This window comes from Tyto alba, unplaced genomic scaffold (assembly GCF_018691265.1).
Source record: "Tyto alba isolate M040663 unplaced genomic scaffold, T.alba_DEE_v4.0 Super-Scaffold_13, whole genome shotgun sequence".
Classification (NCBI taxonomy): domain Eukaryota; kingdom Metazoa; phylum Chordata; class Aves; order Strigiformes; family Tytonidae; genus Tyto; species Tyto alba.
Window position 1 is genome coordinate 11,282,800 of NW_024881275.1, and position 17,859 is coordinate 11,300,658.

Below are 17,859 nucleotides of genomic sequence, written 5' to 3' on the forward strand. Positions count from 1 at the left end.
AGTGCACAATTCTGGCTCATACTCAGTTTTCCATCCATTAGTACCCCCAAGTCCTTCTCCACAGGGCTGCTCTCAATCCACTCTTTGCCCAGCCTATATTTGTGCTTGGGATTGCCTCGACCCACGGGCAGGGCCCTGCACTTGGCCTTGCTGAATTCCATGGTGTCTGCATGGGCCCGCCTGTCCAGGTCCCTCTGGATGGCATCCCTGCCCTCCAGTGTGTCAACTGCACCTCACATCTCGGTGTCACTGGCAAACTTGTTGAGGGTGCACTCAATCCCACTGTCCATGTCTCCAACTAAGAAGTTAAACAGTGCTGGTCCCAACACCAGCCCCTGAGGAACGCCATTTGTCACTGCTCTCCACTTGGACATCGAGCTGTTGACTGCAACTCTTTGAGTGCAACCATCCAGCTGATTCCTTATTCACTGAGTGGTTCATCTGTCAAATCCATGTCTCTCCAATTTAGAGACAATGATGTCATGTGGGACAGCGTCAAATGCTTTGTGCAGGTCCAGGTAGATGACAGCAGTTGCTCTTCCCTTATCCACCAATGCTGCAACCCCATCATAGAAGGCCACCAAATTTGTCAGGCATGATTTTCCCTTAGTGAAAATACTTTGGCTGTCACCAATAACCTCCTTATTTTCCATGTCCCCTAACATAGTTTAAAGGAGGATCTGCTCCATGACCTTGCCAGGCAGAGAGGTGAGACTGAGTGGCCTGTAGTTCCCCAGGTCCTCCTTTATCCCTTTTTTAAAAATGGGGGTTATGTTTCCCATTCTCCAGTCAAAAGTTGACAGAGGCTTTGATATTTTCAGCACTCTGGAATAGTTTAAAAGGGAGATGCTCTTTCTGCACAGTACATGTATCTGAAGTTTGTGAGGACAGACAGCAAAGATCCTTGGTTAACTTTCAAAGTGCAAGCCAGCATCGTCTTATATCCCCTCCTCCTGACCCTTCAGGCAGTTTAGGACATATCTTGCTTCCATGCCAGCCATGGGGGGGTGCCACTGAAATTCAGACACATTAGCAGAAAAAATCCAAGACAAGGTACAATCCAGTTTCGATCAGTAAAATAGTTTACTTTCTGCAGCTGACGCTTTCTCCAGTTGGCTCCTGCTAGCTCTCATCACTGGTGTGCCCCAGGTTGTGCTCTCCATCCCTGGTCCTGGCCAAAGCTCACCTTGTGCTGAAGTCAGCAGAGCTGGGCTGGGTAACAGAGAGGATTCATCTGAGTTATTGAACTGCATGTCACAGCACACAGCTATGAGTTCATTTCCAATTACAGTCTCTGCTAATTGCTCTAGAGTGTGTCTTCTTATCATGACTGAGGCAGACAACACTAGTCAGGGAAGCCAGAGGATTACCAGTCATTCAAAGCAATCAAAGACACTATGTTTGACCTCTGGCATTGTATGTTTTTTTCCGTGGCTCCGCATGGAAACTGTCAAAGCAAAGTAACAAGACTGTCAAACTGTGTAAAACATGCCCACCTACCTTCATATTCAAAGACAAATAAGATTGCCTGCTCAACAGTATGCAAGTCAGACATTAAAATGCACAGCAGTTTCATAGTGCAGAACTGGATTTCCATACAGAATACTGTGTATTTTTAATTAGCAGGCCTACAATCAACTTGTCTTATCATCTCATTACAGTTTAATTTTGCATGATTTAACTTCTGATGATTGGAAAATGCAGTGAAGCTAAGACCTCAGCGTATTGCAGGGACAGCCAGTCCTTCAGGATGGCCACAGGTTTAGTCACTGGGCGTGTTCCCTTTCTAATTAAAGAAAGGGACACTTTAGGAAACTCTGATATTGTTGCTTGAGGGAAAAAACCACAAAACATTCTTTGTCATGAGACAAATTCTTCTTCGAATATTATCCATTTGTCTCTGACTTTCTGTGGACCTTCAGGTAGGTTTTGTTTTCTCATTCATTTCTAGTATTGCCATCCGTGCTGCAGCAAATGGCAGATCCCAGTTGGAGGCATTTAACAACAGGAACAAGCATCCAGCCTTGAATATAAGGGAGGGCTCGGTAAACTGTGGAGAAGGCAGCTTAACTACTGAAGATTTGTACTTCAATGTGCAAAACTCAGAAGATTAAAAGGTATCAAGAATTTGCAGGCTGTTACAACAAAAAGGTGGAAACATTAGGAGTAGGGCAAGAGGGTCTTGCTGTTCTATGTAGCAGTGATTTCAGTCCCTGGAGGCTGACAGGGCTCCCAGTGCAGGAGTAAAAGCAAAGACAGAAGGATTTATCTTCTCCATAATTGTCAGAGCACACCTGTGGCAACCCTCCAGGTAAAAATGGCATGACAAAATGTGCCTTTCTGCATTTAGTTAACGTCTGGAATTGGAGTAAGCACTGAGTTGGCTTTGCCTGGTAATTAAATGTAAAGGATTTAAGAATAGTGACTGCTTTCTGAGGCTGCTACTTGTGAGCTGAAAAAGTTAGGAACGTTTGAATATAAGCAGGTAAAAATGAAATGGTATTATTTTTAATAGATACAGAAATAGTTTTGTGTGATATGATTTGTCAGCTTTTGATTCCCTTCTTTCCTGGTATAAATGTTTTGTGTAACATCCTTTTCTGCTCATCATACTTTCTTGCACCAGACGCTGCCAGTTCCTCAGATATTTCAAAATCCACCTATCATGCCACATATTCATCACAAGGGTCTTTCTTGGTATGACTGCAACCTCTTCTAATCCAGGCTCCTTTCCCAATTTCTACGTTCAACATAAATCCGCGCAGGTGTTTCAAAAAAACAGTCTGTTTTGTATGCTGCTCTCACTCTCTCTCTCTCACTACATCTCTTTACAAGATCTACCCCAACCTTTTGAAAGCGTCTGATCAGATTCCCCTCATATTTTGTCTCTGCTGCAAGTCCCAGGTTCCCACCCGGCTTAGTTTCTGCTAATTATTCTTCTCATTTGCTGCCACTTTTACTTCAGTCTAGTCTCTTGTATCTCCCACAGTTGCTTTATCTATCTCCCTTGTCAGACGCTTTTTCCTGGGGTGACTCTGGCCCCAGTTTTTCCTGCAGGGGCAAATGTCTCTGTTCTTCAACACTCATTATTGCTTACATTTTGATAACATCTACTGGTCAGATAAGAAATCATTATGTTGAATGAGATAAATTTACTAACGGAAAGCCTGTCTCTGGTTGAGGTCTCAGTAAACACTTTGGATCCATCTAAGAGCCATGGCATAAAAAAATTTCCAGCTCTCTCCCATCACAGTTTTGATGATTAATGGCAACAATCTATTTCTGTGTTATCTTTGTTTGCACAACTCAAATTTGTAGTTACAGTTATAACTCTGTTCTTGCAAATACTGAGAAGTTGAATACTCAGTGAAATACACAGTGTTTGGGTGTTTATGTGTAGATATTTAAATATTTTTGCACTGTGTGTTTTGTGAATGGGCTACACAAACAATTTTACTAACTCTACAGGACTTTCTTTTAACTATAGAGCCTGATGTATTTAAGCTGCTGCAGGACAACAGTGCTTTATTCTCTGTAGACAACTTTATTCTTTGTCTTGTCATTTTTATTGTTCAACTGGTAGTGAATAAAACCCTGCATCTGTTCCTCAGGAAGGACTTAATCCAAAGCTCACTGAATGCATTGGAAGAGCCTCCATTAGGCTTTGGATCAAGCTCTTTAGTTCACAGACAAATGCTCTTTGTGAGAATATGCTATTCAAGTATTGTACAGAAGAGTTACAGAAGTTCCCTATTTCTAAAATAATGATTGCTCTTTAAATCTTTTTGCTATGCCTATTTAGTTGGAGGAACAATATGCAACTGTACACAATTGTTGAATTACTGTAGTCTGTAACTATCTTGCCCCAGTAGTTGATATAAATGTTGAATATGTAATGCTGTGATAACAAGTAGTGCTATATTTATATGGCTCTTCCTATGCAGAGAGTAATTCATAAAATATATAGAGACATGCTCCCTGACCCTGAGTATGCTCAGGCTCAATCAGGCAAGCTGGACACCGGCAAGCCATCTTTCAGGACTGCCTTATGTTGATGTTATTGATGAAGCAGACTTGAAAGAGGGATTTGTAGAATAAAAGAGGGATACTACTGAATGGGATTTTTTTCTGCACTTAGGAAAAGGAACCAACTGAAAGGAGACACAAAGCCCACAGTAGGGGAAAAAAATGGGCTATTGTGGAAGAGGGTACAAAGAGACTAAGATAAGGCAGGAGTAATCAAAGCAGAAACATTAGCTGGAGTAAGACTGTAAAGAGCTTTAACTGAACGGTTACAGCTTCAGATTTGCAATGACTGCACTTTCCACAAGAAGGAGAGCCATGAGTCAGTTATGCAGCAGTATCCTCGTGAGCTGCAATAAATAAAATTTATTCCTTACAACATCACAGGTACTGAATATTTCCTTGGATTTCTTGTGAAGGGGAACTAATAGTTCCTGTGAACCAATGAGAACACGATGCCAGTGAAACTTGGCTGGTTTTGTAACTGCAGAACAGAGTAACTTCTTCACGTGGGCATAGATTACACAGTTACTACTGGGTATTACTCCTGTGACAGAATTGCTTGCAGTAAAATACACTACACTGTGTGGTAAGTGCTGGCAGGGCTACGCACATAGTCTGTAAGCCAATGATGACTAAACAGTTTATGGAGCCAGTACAAAAACATTACTCACTCAAGGAATTACATTTAAGTCAATGAGATTACTTATGAGCTAGCTGCCAATAGAGATATTGCCAAGCTATTCCACTACATAATAGATGTGTGTAAATGAACCTGTTAGTCAGCCGAATACTTCAGAAAATAATTTTGAAGTTCGTACTATATTAGTATTTGAACTCCTTAGCCACAGCTGAGGTCCTGCTATATTCTGCAAACACCCACTAGCAGGCAATCCCTGTCCTAAAATTCATCAACTCATATAGACAAATAAAGGAAGGTGACTTCCCTTTAGTCACATCACAGGTCATCAGCAACGCCACAAATAGAACAGGGATCTCCAGTCAGTTCCCTACTGGCAGCTCCCTGCCTCTGTAATACTCAACATTTCATCCCCGTACTGAATATGAAGCATTTATGAATGTGACCTCCAAACTTCCCACAGCTCTTCTGCTAACTGACTGATGGATCTCTGCATTCATTAGTTTTATAAATGCACAGAGAATACACAGAAGTACCATTTTCATCTCACACACATTACCACAAGCTGGTGCATTCCCTCATCCAGCTCATCTGCATGTTATTCTGGAGTCAGAGAAATAACCAGAACCACAAGAAAAGGAAAACACATCTAATCACAACATTTCTGACAGCTAATCTAAGACACTTAAAAATCTGCATCCCAAGCAAAACTCATTTTTCACACCCAGTGAAATTCAATGTGGAAGCTACCAGATCAGGTAACACCTTTCAGGACTGCATCTCATTTTATAAATGTTATAAAAGTGCCTGGCATATCCAGCATTATCACCACAGTATTTTCCTTCCTTTCTTTATTCTGAACTGCTCTCAACATCTTTGGGAGTTCATAAAGAACAAGAACAGCGTGCTGGGCTGTAAAGCAGCCTGGAAGAATTTCTTCCTAATAGGAACAGGTATCACCTTTGAATTATTCTCCATTTGAAGGTCCACTGCGTAACAATAAAAAAACCTGCCTCACTGAAACTAGGCTCCAATATACTGACAAAGTCCCAAAGCAAAGACTCTGAGTAACTCTGCTGTCTCCTGGATAAAGCAGGAGCAGCAGGTATGGGTACGGCTTCCCTTTCTTTTCTCCTTATTTTTCTCTTCTCTCCTTCAAACATCTTTTTCTTTCATTTCCTTCTCTTTATCTCCTCATCCTCAGCCACCCTGTGTCTCTTCCCCTTCCTAACTCCAGGTACTCTTTGTTGGCAAGGGCTCTGTCTTCTTTCTGCCCATGGAAGAGGACGCATCTGTACAGAGGCAGATTGTAAACTAGGTCAGCTTATGTGGCAGAGGAAAAAAAGAGTAGGAATAGGAGCCTTTTTGTGTAATAACAAGGTGTCACATAAGCATGTGGCCCAGTTGTCAGAGGTGTTGAGTGCCTGTGGTTCCCACTGACATCAGTGGCATGAATCCCCTAGTCCACAGGCTATATATATATATATATATATATATATAAAAATATATAAACATCCTCAGTTTTATAGCCCCTACAAGTAGAAGTTCAGATACACAGTCACACTTCCTTGAGCTTTCCCAAGGACGTCACACTAATCTCAGGATCTGTCTTTGTCGTTTTTTCCTACATGTTCAGCACAGCCTTGGGATGTATGTTGGTTAGTCATTGGAGGAGGAATGAGGTAATAGCAGGGGTGACATATCCCTTTTCAGTTCACAGGGCATATAAAGCAGGCCTGAAAGGGAAAGGCAGGCAAGGAACTTTCACTTGAGTCTTAAAAATAACTACTTTTCTTGACAAATATTGGGTTAATGCAGCTGATCTTTATACTCTTCCTACTTTCAGAGTTTTTAGGACAATGCCAAATAATCTTGCAATTCATAATTTAGCTAAAGGTATTTTAACTTCAGGGTAAAATAAGGAAGGCTGCACTCTGGCAAAGATTAATTCCTTCTTCCCCCTACCTGAAGCCCTCTGTAACATTGTAAAAAAATTACAGAGCATGAACAAAATACATCTTTAAAACAATACTTGAAGACATAGTTTCCTTCTGCTGTTTTAACTGTTGAAAATGCAAATTAGAAGCAATATGCAAAGCTCATTAAAATACACAGTGAAATTACATTTGATTTCCTCTGTGGTATATTAGTCATGTGCTACCTAATTAATACTAAGTAAATGTATCCCTGTTACTAAAAAAAAATATATATATATTCAAATAGTATTAGTGTCATTTGTGATAATGCTTTATCTAATGGAACAAAATCTGTGCTGCAGTCACACAGTTTAGTCCAATTCTGCATGAGGCCAGTAAGCAGAAGAGGAGCAGAAGTTAATGGATGGAACAAAAGGGCAGAGGGGTGGGAACCCAGGAAGAGGAGCTCTGAAGTTCCCCTTTTGATAGTGTAACATCTCTGGTTGCTATGAATATTACAGATTTTTCTCTACAGTGCAGTATTGCCAGTCTCCAAAACTTGAGGCCTTCAAAAACCATGAAATGGGACTGCTTATTTTAATTATGTTTCTGAGGCCTGGAGTGGACCTTTCTGCATGGTTCTGAAGTTTTCTGCAACTAAGAAAGATTAATTTATTTTTTCTCCCCTCCCCTCCTTGTGATAATTGGCTTATTCTGTTTCTAGCAGCTGAAGTTTCTAAACCCAACAAACACGGTCAGACCTGTGAAACATCCAAAAGGGATGGAACACTCACACTCCTTTCTCTCTCCTTCACAGCCCCACATTGCCATTTGGATGGCATAGCTAGCTGTGGGAGTACAGACTCGTACACCAGTGGGGCAGGCTGGCGGGCGTCACCAGTGATGCATGTCCATGCACAGTTGCTTCAGTCAGGTGTTGGAGATGCAGCTTCCTTGTGCTCCCTGCCCGCTCCCTGCAAATAGGCTGAATGGAACCGTATTTCAGTTCTACCACATGCCCTGCAGAGTTGCACCGGATCCTGGAAGGACAAAGGGTGGGAGTTTTGTCTTTGGGCAGGTAACTGAACTGTAGACGTTCCTGGGAACATTCCTAGATGGTGCAGCTGAAATACCCCAGCTCGGGGCTGGTGTCCCTTCCTCCTTCCCATGCCATATGCTAGTGATAAGTAAAAAATATGCATTAAAAAAGGCCACCCTTGATCCAAGAATTTACAGCAAAGTATGAAAGAAAGAAAACAGATGGCTGCAGATACGGACAACAGCAAACAGTTCCCTGGGTCACAGACCTCAGTGGGCTTTTGTGTGTATCATACTCTGGATGCTTTCAGAAATACATTTGCAAAGAGGGTCGTGGCCACATATAGTTAATTATTGAGGTAGCTTTTTACTTACATTAATAGCACCAACTTACACGTCTGCAGATATGTATGTGTGCATCTATTTCCTTATACCATTAGCTTTTATTATAAGCCTTTTCCATTATCATAGCATTCTGGTAGCAATGTGTCTGTGTGAGCATCTGTGCCCTTGAGTTCTCACCAGAGGATGCAGCAGCTGAATTATCAACAGCAGCATGTAACCTCCCATTTAAAACACTGGCACCTGAAGAGTGGAGCGTGGCAAATGTGACACTAGATTTCAATACAGACTCTGGAGAACTAGAGGTTTGCAAACCTCATGCCTGTACTGTTTAAATAGAGAGATGCTAACTGGGTTAGAACTAAAGGACACCTGGATTAATATAATCTATCTGAGAAGAGTCAACATTGCTGCTGTAAAGTTCTGCCTTAAGCAAACCTCTTGGAGGTCTCTGAAAGGGTCAACAAAAACGTGGATAAGGGTGATCTAATTTCCATATCAGACTGGGTTTCCTAAAGGCTCTTGACAAAGGCTTTTAAGGAGACTAAGCAGCGATAGGAATAAGAGGGAAAGCCCTGGTATAGCTCAGTAATTGCTTAAAAGATAAAATGCAAAGTACAGGAATAAATGACCCATTCTCACAATGGAGGGAGGTGCTGGATGGTGTGGGGTTCTGCAAGGGTCAGTGCCGGGACGTGTGCTGTTCTGTGTACTCCTATCTTACCCGGGAATGGAGTGAAATAGCAAAATTCGTCAGTGGTATTAATTTACTCAAGTTAGTAATAAGAAGGACTGTGAAGAGCTACACAAGGACACTATGAGGCTGACTGGGCAATACAAGAAACTCAGTTTAGGTACATGTGAAAAGATGCACATGGAGAAACGATTGTGTGAAATGGTGAGCTCAGAGCTGGCCATTGCATGAGTAAAATCTCAAGTTTATGTCAGAGAGTTCCATAGAAACATCAGCTCTGTGCTCAAAACTTCTTCATAAAATATATGTAAGAGAAAAACATTAGTGTACCACTGCATGAATTCATGTTTGCCCACATCTTAAATGTTATGTATTTCTTTGTCTCAGATATGATCTATTAGATCAGGATGATGTTCAAGAGAACATCAAGGATGATAAAAGATACAGAAGAGTCTGTGGACAAAGGGCCCCCATGAGCAACCTACAGCTCTTCAGCCAGGAGAAGGAACAGTGTGAAAGAATTACAGTAGAGGTCTGCAAACCCATGAGCAGCTCAAACAGAGGGTTAGGAGCTGTTCCTCATCTCCAGCACAGGAGTTGAGGGGATAATTAAGTTCATATTGAAACCAAAACTAAAAGGAAGAGGTTCTTCACAGAAGGGGTGGCAGACCAGTGGAAATCCATGCCAGAGACCACCGTGAATGCTACAAGTGCATTTTAGTCTAAGGGGACACAATGAGGAAGCCCATGGAAGTCAGCTCCACTGTTGAAAATGTATATATAAAAAGCAAACTAAAACCCCAAACTAAACCAAGCCAGAACAAAAAAACCTCTACTCCAATGAACCGAAAAATAAAATAAATAAAATAAAATAAAATAATAAAATAAAATAAGATAAAATAAAATAAACCACCAGCAGCAAACCCCCCCCGAAAGCCAGGGCTCGGGGCACCCCCGGAGCTGCCAGCGGCGGGAAGCCCCCTCTTTGCACATTCCCGCGGAGGCGGGCCGCGGGGCCGCGCTGCTTCCCCCGGGGCTCGCCCCCCGCCCCGGGGCCCGGCTCCTTCCTCCGCTCCCGCCCGCCGCGGGCACCCGTAACAGGAGAGGGCTCGCAGCCGGCCGGGTAACCCGAGCGCAGCGGCACGGGGGGACGCGGAAGCGGGGGGGGGGGGGGGGGGGGATAGAATGCGCGGAGTCTCCGCGCGGGGCGCATCTCCCCGCGGGATGGGACGAGGCGGGGCGAGGCGGGACGGGGAGGGCGGTGGCTTTGCCCCCCTCTTCCTGGCGTCGGCGAAGGGGGCGGGCAGGGAGGGAAGGGGAGGAGGAAGGAGGGTCCGACGTGCCGGCGTTACGCGCGGAGCTGGCGGCGCACGCTGCGCGCCGGCGGAGCGGGCGCGCTTCGGCGAGGTACCTCTGTGCGCGGGGTGCGCGCGTGTGTGTCCATGCGTCCGTCCGTCCGTTTGTCTGTCTGTCTGTCTGTGAGCGCGGCCCCGGGTGCGGAGGGAAGGGAGGCGGCGGTGGCTGCGGCTCCGGCGGATTGTTTGGCCCTCGGGGGGCTGCGAGGGGAGTGGGGGGGGGGGGCAAAGGTGGAAACGCCAGGGAGTGGGGGGGAGCAAAGTGGGGCGAGGGAGGCAGGGAGGTGGGGGGGTCGGTGGAGATGCGAGGTTGGGCAGGGAGAAAGCGAGGAGGGAAGATAGAAACGCAGGGAGGGAGTGTCGAGGAGGGGAAGGGAGAATGAAAATGTGGGGAGGGGAAGGGAAGAGGGGTACTGGGGGGGACCCACACACACCCCCGCCCTTGCCCTCGCCCACCCCGCGAGGTGTGCCCGCCAGCCCCGCGCCCGCGGGAGCCCCCACGCGTGTACATTCCCTAGGGATGGGAGTGGCTCACGGTGTGGGGGGCCGCGGAGCGCTGGGGGGTGCTGGACGGGGCGGGGGGCCCGGGTACAGAAAGCCGGGTCTGTGCGCGCACCCCCGCGGTGTCCGCAGGTGGAGGGGAGGCTCTTCCCCTTCCTCGGGTGTGGTTTGGGGGTCCGGGGGTCTTTGCAGCCCTCCCTGGGGGGCGGGCGCGGGAGCCGGCCGGGCTGGGGGGAGCGGGGAGGGGGTTTGGTAAGATCCTGAGAAACCCGTGACGTAATTATTTTTTAATCAGCATGTTTTTTTCATGGCCATCTCAATTTTTCCTGGACTCCCCTTTTTGAACCGAAAATCTCCTGTACCTTTGCTCCATGTCTTTCTATTTTTAGATCCCTCAGTAACAGCGAAGCATGAGTTTTAAATATTTTTTTTTCTTTTTGTTTGGCTTCTACTTAGGACCACTGCAGTATAAACTTCTCAAACATTGGTTCCTCTTCCTAAAAAGTTATTAATACTGAGGTGGGCAGGCAGGCAGCTACTGTGGGTATCAGTTTTTGAGTTCCTGATGACATTAATCATTAGCCATAAAGAGCAGTCATCATACTGAAGTTTGGTTTTTATCTTAAGATGAATTGCCTATTAGGTCCCAGAAGGTGTACAATAGGGCAGTAAGTACCAGCTTAATGTTAGAAGAGACAGAGCAGATGCCCCAGTTGTGATTTTACCAGTGAAATAAACATGTTGTTTTATTTTGAGCTGTGATTAACAGTTCAACGTTGTAATGATATCCTCTGATTCTAGCATTGTCTCATAGCTCTGGTATGTCAATTTGTATTCATGCTGTGTAAGTGTTTTGCAGAGGTTTTGCGTATCTGACAGGGATTTATTTCACTTTCACAATTACATTTTCTGGTCTCACCAGCCTCAGGAACCCAAGGAAGGTATATATACATCAGTATCTGTAGTAGTATTTGACTTCTTTTTCCTAAGAAGTGCGAGTTATTTCACGTATTTTTAGATCATAGCTTTTATATCCCTGCACACAGCAGAGGATGAAGTTATAGCTGAAATTGTGTTTATTTAAAGTGTATGTATTGTAAGTGTTTCTGATCAGTAAGTATTGAATGTTTTTCATTCAGTTTATCTTCATTTTATATCAGAATGCCAGTCCATTTGCTGCCCTTTGATAGCCTCTGCCAAAGTAAGTTTGCACAAATTTAAAATGTTACATATAGATATTGGCTTAAGATAACTGATAGTTTTTTTTGCGTTAGTAGTCCAAAGAGTACAGGTCCAAGGTGAGCTCTTAAGTAAATTAAGCCATATTTATAGATGTCTTATAATAGTGCTGATAAGAAGTAGCTTTTGTTGTGGCAGCTGATGGTTATTTTCCTTCTCTGTGGCTGTGCAGCTTCTGTACTAAGGGATGTGTGCCTAACTTCCCAGTCCTTTTAAATTACTCAAAACTCCTGTTGACTTCAGCCAGAGTTTTGGCTAAGTGAAGAGTACAGGATCCTATGGCTTACAGCATGAAGAGTATACCCAGCAGAATCCTGAGCAGTTTGATGTGTACTTTGATCATGGGATAAGTCAGTTCATGCCTGGTTTGTCTTGTCTAAACTGCAAAACTCACTTTTGCTACTGGAAACACCTGCTGATTTAGCAAGTGCTATTGATACTGCATTTATAGCAAGACATGAAGAGCTACATAATGCAACATCTAGAACTGTCCCTGTTATTATCACTCACAGCATGATCTTTCTCTCGTCAATGTGCTGCAGTACTGATTCTCGGGCAGTTCTGACTTCAGCTGACCAGCAGTTAGTTCGTTGGTGGTTATGGGGTAAACAGGGATGTTCAGGCTGCCAAAACTGGGTCTTTCTCATCCCCCTCCCCTGCCTTTAAAAGGATAAAAAGCTTTGGCAGCTGTCTCTCCTAGCAGTGTGTGCTGTAGTGGCACATCTTGCTTCTCAGGGGTGCTCTGTTGTTTGCCTGTCTAAAGTCCATCTTAAATTATGTGTTTGATACAACTTTGCATTGCTTGCTTCCCATTTCTAGGCAGATTCTTTGTATTTGTTTTGATGCCAAAACTTAATGAAGGTACCCTAGCAAAATTCTGGACTCACAGGACACTGAGGAAAATTCCTTTCCAATACTCCCACCCACTAGGAGCAAGTCCCTTGAAGTTGATATGAATAGTATTGGCATTCAAATTACGTGAGAAAAAAAAGTTGGCCTGATTATTTATGATGATGCTCACTTACCTGAATATTGCATTTGTCCTGTAGAAGGATGTTCTTTAATTGACTGCTGACCTAGACCACTAGAGTACAGCTCTCTAAAATTAAGTTTAATTATGAAATATAACAGCAGCACTGAATGAATGCCAGAAAATGCAGTTATATCTATAATCTGTGTAATTCTTTTTGAACCATATTCCCAAATGGTACTCTCTTTCTTTTGCATCTCCAAAATTTTAAGTTACTTCTGCTTAAATATTTGTAAAACTTTAGATTGCATTGCTCTGGTAAATTAGTATTCCATATCAATCTGTTTCATCCTTGTGATGGATAAATACCAATTACTTGTGGCAAGACGAACACCGTTGAGCGAAGTCCATACTGGGATTTTTCTGCTGCTAAGAATATACTTCACAATACAGCTTGATGGAGGAGGACCTGGGGAATGATTCTGCAGTTTAGTCTTTGATGAGGAAGCAAACCTTGCAGTCTTCCTCTGTCCTGGGGTAAGTCAATTAGAGTTGGTTTTCATCTCGGCCATCTGAAAATGAGATGTCCTGTTTGACTTGGTAATGAACTACCTATGTGGTCCAAGAAATATGGAAAGTGCTTCCAGAGAGTCAGTCATCTAATATAGCTCAGATTGGGAAGACCTTTTAAAACAGCCTAATGATAACCTGTCATCATAGCCATCGTGGTTGACTGCAGGAATCTAGATATTGACTAAGATGGCATCTCAGGGCCCTTCCAATACTGTTTTCTGTGATCGAGTGAGAATCATGGTAAATCAGTATTGAAATGTGTGCAAGGTCTTAAAAAAGATGCATTGCACAGAGTAACTTTAGGAGACCACAAACATATCTCACTCCCTCCTTCCTGAGAAACAAGTCTCAATCCTCAGTACAGAAGTTTCCAAGCTGTAAAGTAGTACTCTCCTTTCTTCCTTTTTCTTCTCTACACTGGAAGATCTTCAGTGGTGTTTTACAACCTTTGCTCAAGCACACTGTGTTGAAACTAATTTCAGCTGCTACTGGAAGACTTATCGTAGTTTATAAAAAAATCGTGTTGTAACTACTGTTCAGAATTACATACAACAGAAATCTATTATTTTGTCTTTCCTTTTCTAATCTCCCAAATAATTGTATTCACAATACTTGGTTGTTCTGGTATTATGGCAAAATGAACAAAAAAGAGGATACATTTTTCACATTAAAATTCTGGGTTAGCAGTACAAATTATGAGCTTATTTTTGGTGATGAACAGTCTTCAGTAATCCATTACAACTGTAAATCATGTCATCCTTAATTTTAAAAATACATTATTTGACTTAAGTTTATAATTAATGAGACTTCAGAGTTTTACTTTTTGTTTATTTGATGACAGTAAGATATTGGGTTTATAGGAGAAAGCAGAACTGTGCCTTTAGAGTAATTCTTCAGAAATGTGGTAAAAATACTTAGGTGTAACAAGACTCAAGTATTATATCGCTTAATATGATACTTACATGTAATACACTAGAAAAGTGAGAATTTTCCCTCGGTATTGTTTAGCAGAGAGAACGATTTCTTTAATCCCTTATTAATAACAGAGAAAAACAGTTAAAAACAGCAAATTCCCTTCAAAACATACCTACCTTTTCAGGAGGGTTAGGAATATTACTTTAAAAGACCTACATAGGTGATTGCGAAAACTTTGGTATGTTCTATGGAATCACAAAAGCATGTCCTGTTCATTTTAGAATTTTCTTTCCAGCTTTATCTAATTGACTAAAGAAATGAATCAGGTCCAGGGGAAAAGGATGCTTTCAAAGATCTGGATTTCTTTGCCAGAATCTGTTGATTCTACTGATTTCTCTTGTGGCTCTGGGCATTGTAATTTCCCTCTTCTCCCATTTTCTTGCTGTTAAAAAGGAAAAAGAGCAGAAAACTTTCTGTGTGTAAATTGCTAAATTCATATCAGTGAAGGTACTTTGGAAGGGAAGTGTTCTCTATGTTTTACCAGCTTTTTTCTACATCTTTTTGTATTACTTTATATAACATCTGTTTGTATAATGTATGCATGATTTAGGAAGACTTTTTAAGGGTGTAGTGGGTGGAGTATGACCAGTAGAAGGTGGCTTAAAACTGTGTCATTTATTCCCTTTCTAGCAGTTAAAGTTTACCAGTTTACTGGTTTGAGAAAAACTATCTCCTGCCTTGATAATTGCAAAATACCTTTAAACTAGCAACACATTAGGATTGTACTGACTTAAATAGAACAACAAAACAACCCACAAACAAAACAACACCAAAGCCAAAACCACAAACACCACTGCCTACGTCACTGAGTAATAGTATGACAATTCTATTGACTGAGCCTGGGTGCAAATGCAAATACACATGATCACAAATGTAGCTTCCTTCCTAACAGTTCCTTTCAGGGACTGATATTTGACATCATAGCTGTTATTTTTTATCCATTAAATCCAAGAATTCAAGTGGACATCTCATGCCTCATTATCTGGGGCAGTGGCATCATCACTGTTTGAGCTGAGCTTAGTAACAGCAATTTTTTTCTCAGTACTCCAGGGGAAAATACAGCTCCATCTGTATACATGCTTGGAGTGCCCTATTTCTGTGTCTCATTAAATGTGGGACAAGTTTAGTAGTGCCAGTTGAGAGTAATTCCCTAATAGTATTGCTAATACACAAGCTGGATCCACCCATCTTTGAAAAAACTTCACTTTTAAGAAGTTCCCTTTTTTTCAAATATCTTTTCATGGGAAGGTTTCAGGAAGAGATTAGACAAGTATTAGGAACCAGTTGAAATGTACACCTGTATTAGCATCCTCTAGCAAACCCCACTGTCAAACTAATTAAATCACTATAAATCTGTTAATAAAGGTTGCAGTTTTGCCACAAGTAAAGAAGAAAAGATTATTTTTGTTAAAGCAGGTGAAGTTTAACCAGCAGTTTTTGTACAAACCTTCTACCTCTCTAGTTGTTTTCTAATAGGACTTTAACACAGCGTTCCTGTAGCTTTGTAAGAAAGACAATGTAAAGCCAATCTCAAATATTTAAATATTTTTCTATCAACTTGCCTCATAAATGGGTCATTTTATTTCCAATTTTAGAGCTCCCCATTAGCTGCTACCTTGCCCCAAGAGTAAGCGCAATAAAAGGTTTTTGCTGGTAATCCTCTTGAGAACCCACATGTCGGTATGGGAGCTACTATCAATAAACCCAGAGAGTCACTTAACCTGATTTTAAAATGGTTAAAGTACATGAAAGGTAGACAGACCGTTGTGGTTTGTGCTGTGGTTTGATGTTCCAGCTGTCCCTGTGTCTTGAAGACCCAATCTGCTGGCGCGGCTTGTTCTCACTGAGGGGAGGAAGACTGTGGCCAGCCAGAGTCTCAAGAAGGGGCTGGAGGACCAGGTGTGTGAGGAGGAAATGCAACTACAAGAGTCCAGACGTGTTCAGGTCTTGACACCATATTGTTTTGACTGTTCAAAGCCCACAGCTGGGACAGGGACACACCAGGGCAAGTTCCCAACAGTGCTGTTCTGACACTACTTGGCTGAGCTTGGCAGAGCAGTGAGACCAATCCAGTCATTTGTCCCTTGCTCCTGCTGCTGGGTGCAATGATCAAAAAGAAAAATTCAGCCAAAGCTGTGGTCTCATTCTTTTAAGTCTTTTCCCTTTCTCTGCATATTTTCAATATTTTCATAGAATTATTTAGGTTGGGAAAGACACTTAAGATCATCAAGTCCAACCATAAAACTATGTATGGCAATTTTAGATTTTTCTGTTGTGAAAGCAGTGGATATACAGAATATACTGAAATTGGTTTACAAGCCAACTGTTTCCATCATTTAATCAGATCTAAAGAGTAGCATAGAAGAACCTGTGCTGGCTTTAGATGCTGGTGTTTCATCTGATAGGAGCCTGAGTCTGTCCTGCATCCATTTGATGCTCCCAGTCTCCATGATGCTTCCCATCACTATCTTTGCACTGCCTGTAGTTTGTATTTTCAGTTGTACTCTTCTGGTTCAGTCCCTGGCTTTTTTTAATTTAGAAGTTTCAAACAGAGACACGTTAGCTTCCTTCACATATTTTCTTGCCAATGCAAGCTTGTTTTTCCTCTCTGGATACCAAGTCCGTGTGAGTCCCCTCTGAATCCCTGGTGAACAGGAAGCAGAGCAGCAGCCAGACTTTTGGACAGTTTTTTGGAATTTGGGTTGTTTGTTCTACCTGAAATGCTTTAAAAGAGGAGCCAGCATAGACTGAAGAAATGCCCATTCACTTTGTGAAAATGAGACATTCCAACAGTGTTTTTGATGGGCACTCTCATCACCCCTATCTTCTTGCCTGTTTGGCTTCCTGGGATGATATATCTGTAAGTCCCAGGTTTATGCTCATCATGGTGTATAAAATGTGTTTATCGACTTGGTTAATGAGAACAGAAGTGTCATAATACAGTGGATCAGAATGTATATTGACAGATTTCTAGGGAATAGTTCTTACTTTAAGTTAAAAATACCTTTTAATGAGTCAACTTTTTTGACTGGGATATATTTTAAGCCTTTAAACTTCTTGAAAATATTTTTTCATCTAATTAGAGATAGCAATGGGGAGTTCAGGTAATTTTGAAATTTCTAGGAGGATCAGCCTTAGGAGAAAAAATTCACGTTGGGAGTTGTTGCTGGAAAGCAGACAACAGCTACTAGCATATTTAGAGAGTCCTGGAGCCAGTTTGTGAAACTTTTAACACATAAGCAGGACTTCCCAGAATTTAGCTTTCAGTGGCAGTTTATCCCACAGAGGTTTTGGTGATTTCTTAGAGGTAGGTGAAGTTCTGATGGTGGCCGGTGTAATGGCTGGATCCCTAGAAGTGTTTGGTGATTGAGCCAAGCTGAGATTGGCTGGTAAATAAACAAGTCTTTCATAATCAGCTGTGCTGAAAAGAAAATCCTGGGATAGAATTACTGTTTCCTGTAGGGGGATTTCTTGTTCATGTCTTTGTCAGATGTCATCAGATGCCTTCTGCTCTAAATAAAACCTTTTCAGGCTATTCTGCCTCTCATTCATTTCCCCAGGCCTCTTCATAATTCAGGGCTTTCATCTGTATA

General features: G+C 42.3%; 1 protein-coding gene across 6 annotated transcripts in view; it reads left to right on the forward strand.

The window, feature by feature from the left end:
- The window catches only part of PALM2AKAP2 (PALM2 and AKAP2 fusion), a 227,536-nt gene that overhangs the window by 115,854 nt on the left and 93,823 nt on the right, over positions 1–17,859 (forward strand). The window contains exon 1 of one of the 6 annotated variants that reach the window (XM_042788053.1): positions 9,705–9,776. The exons of 4 other annotated variants lie outside the window; for them this stretch is intronic. The gene's annotated coding sequence lies outside the window, so the exon portion shown is untranslated. Of the gene's footprint in view, positions 1–9,704; positions 9,777–10,011; positions 10,061–17,859 lie in introns of those variants that run through there. One more of the 6 variants, XM_042788054.1, reaches the window with a different exon arrangement.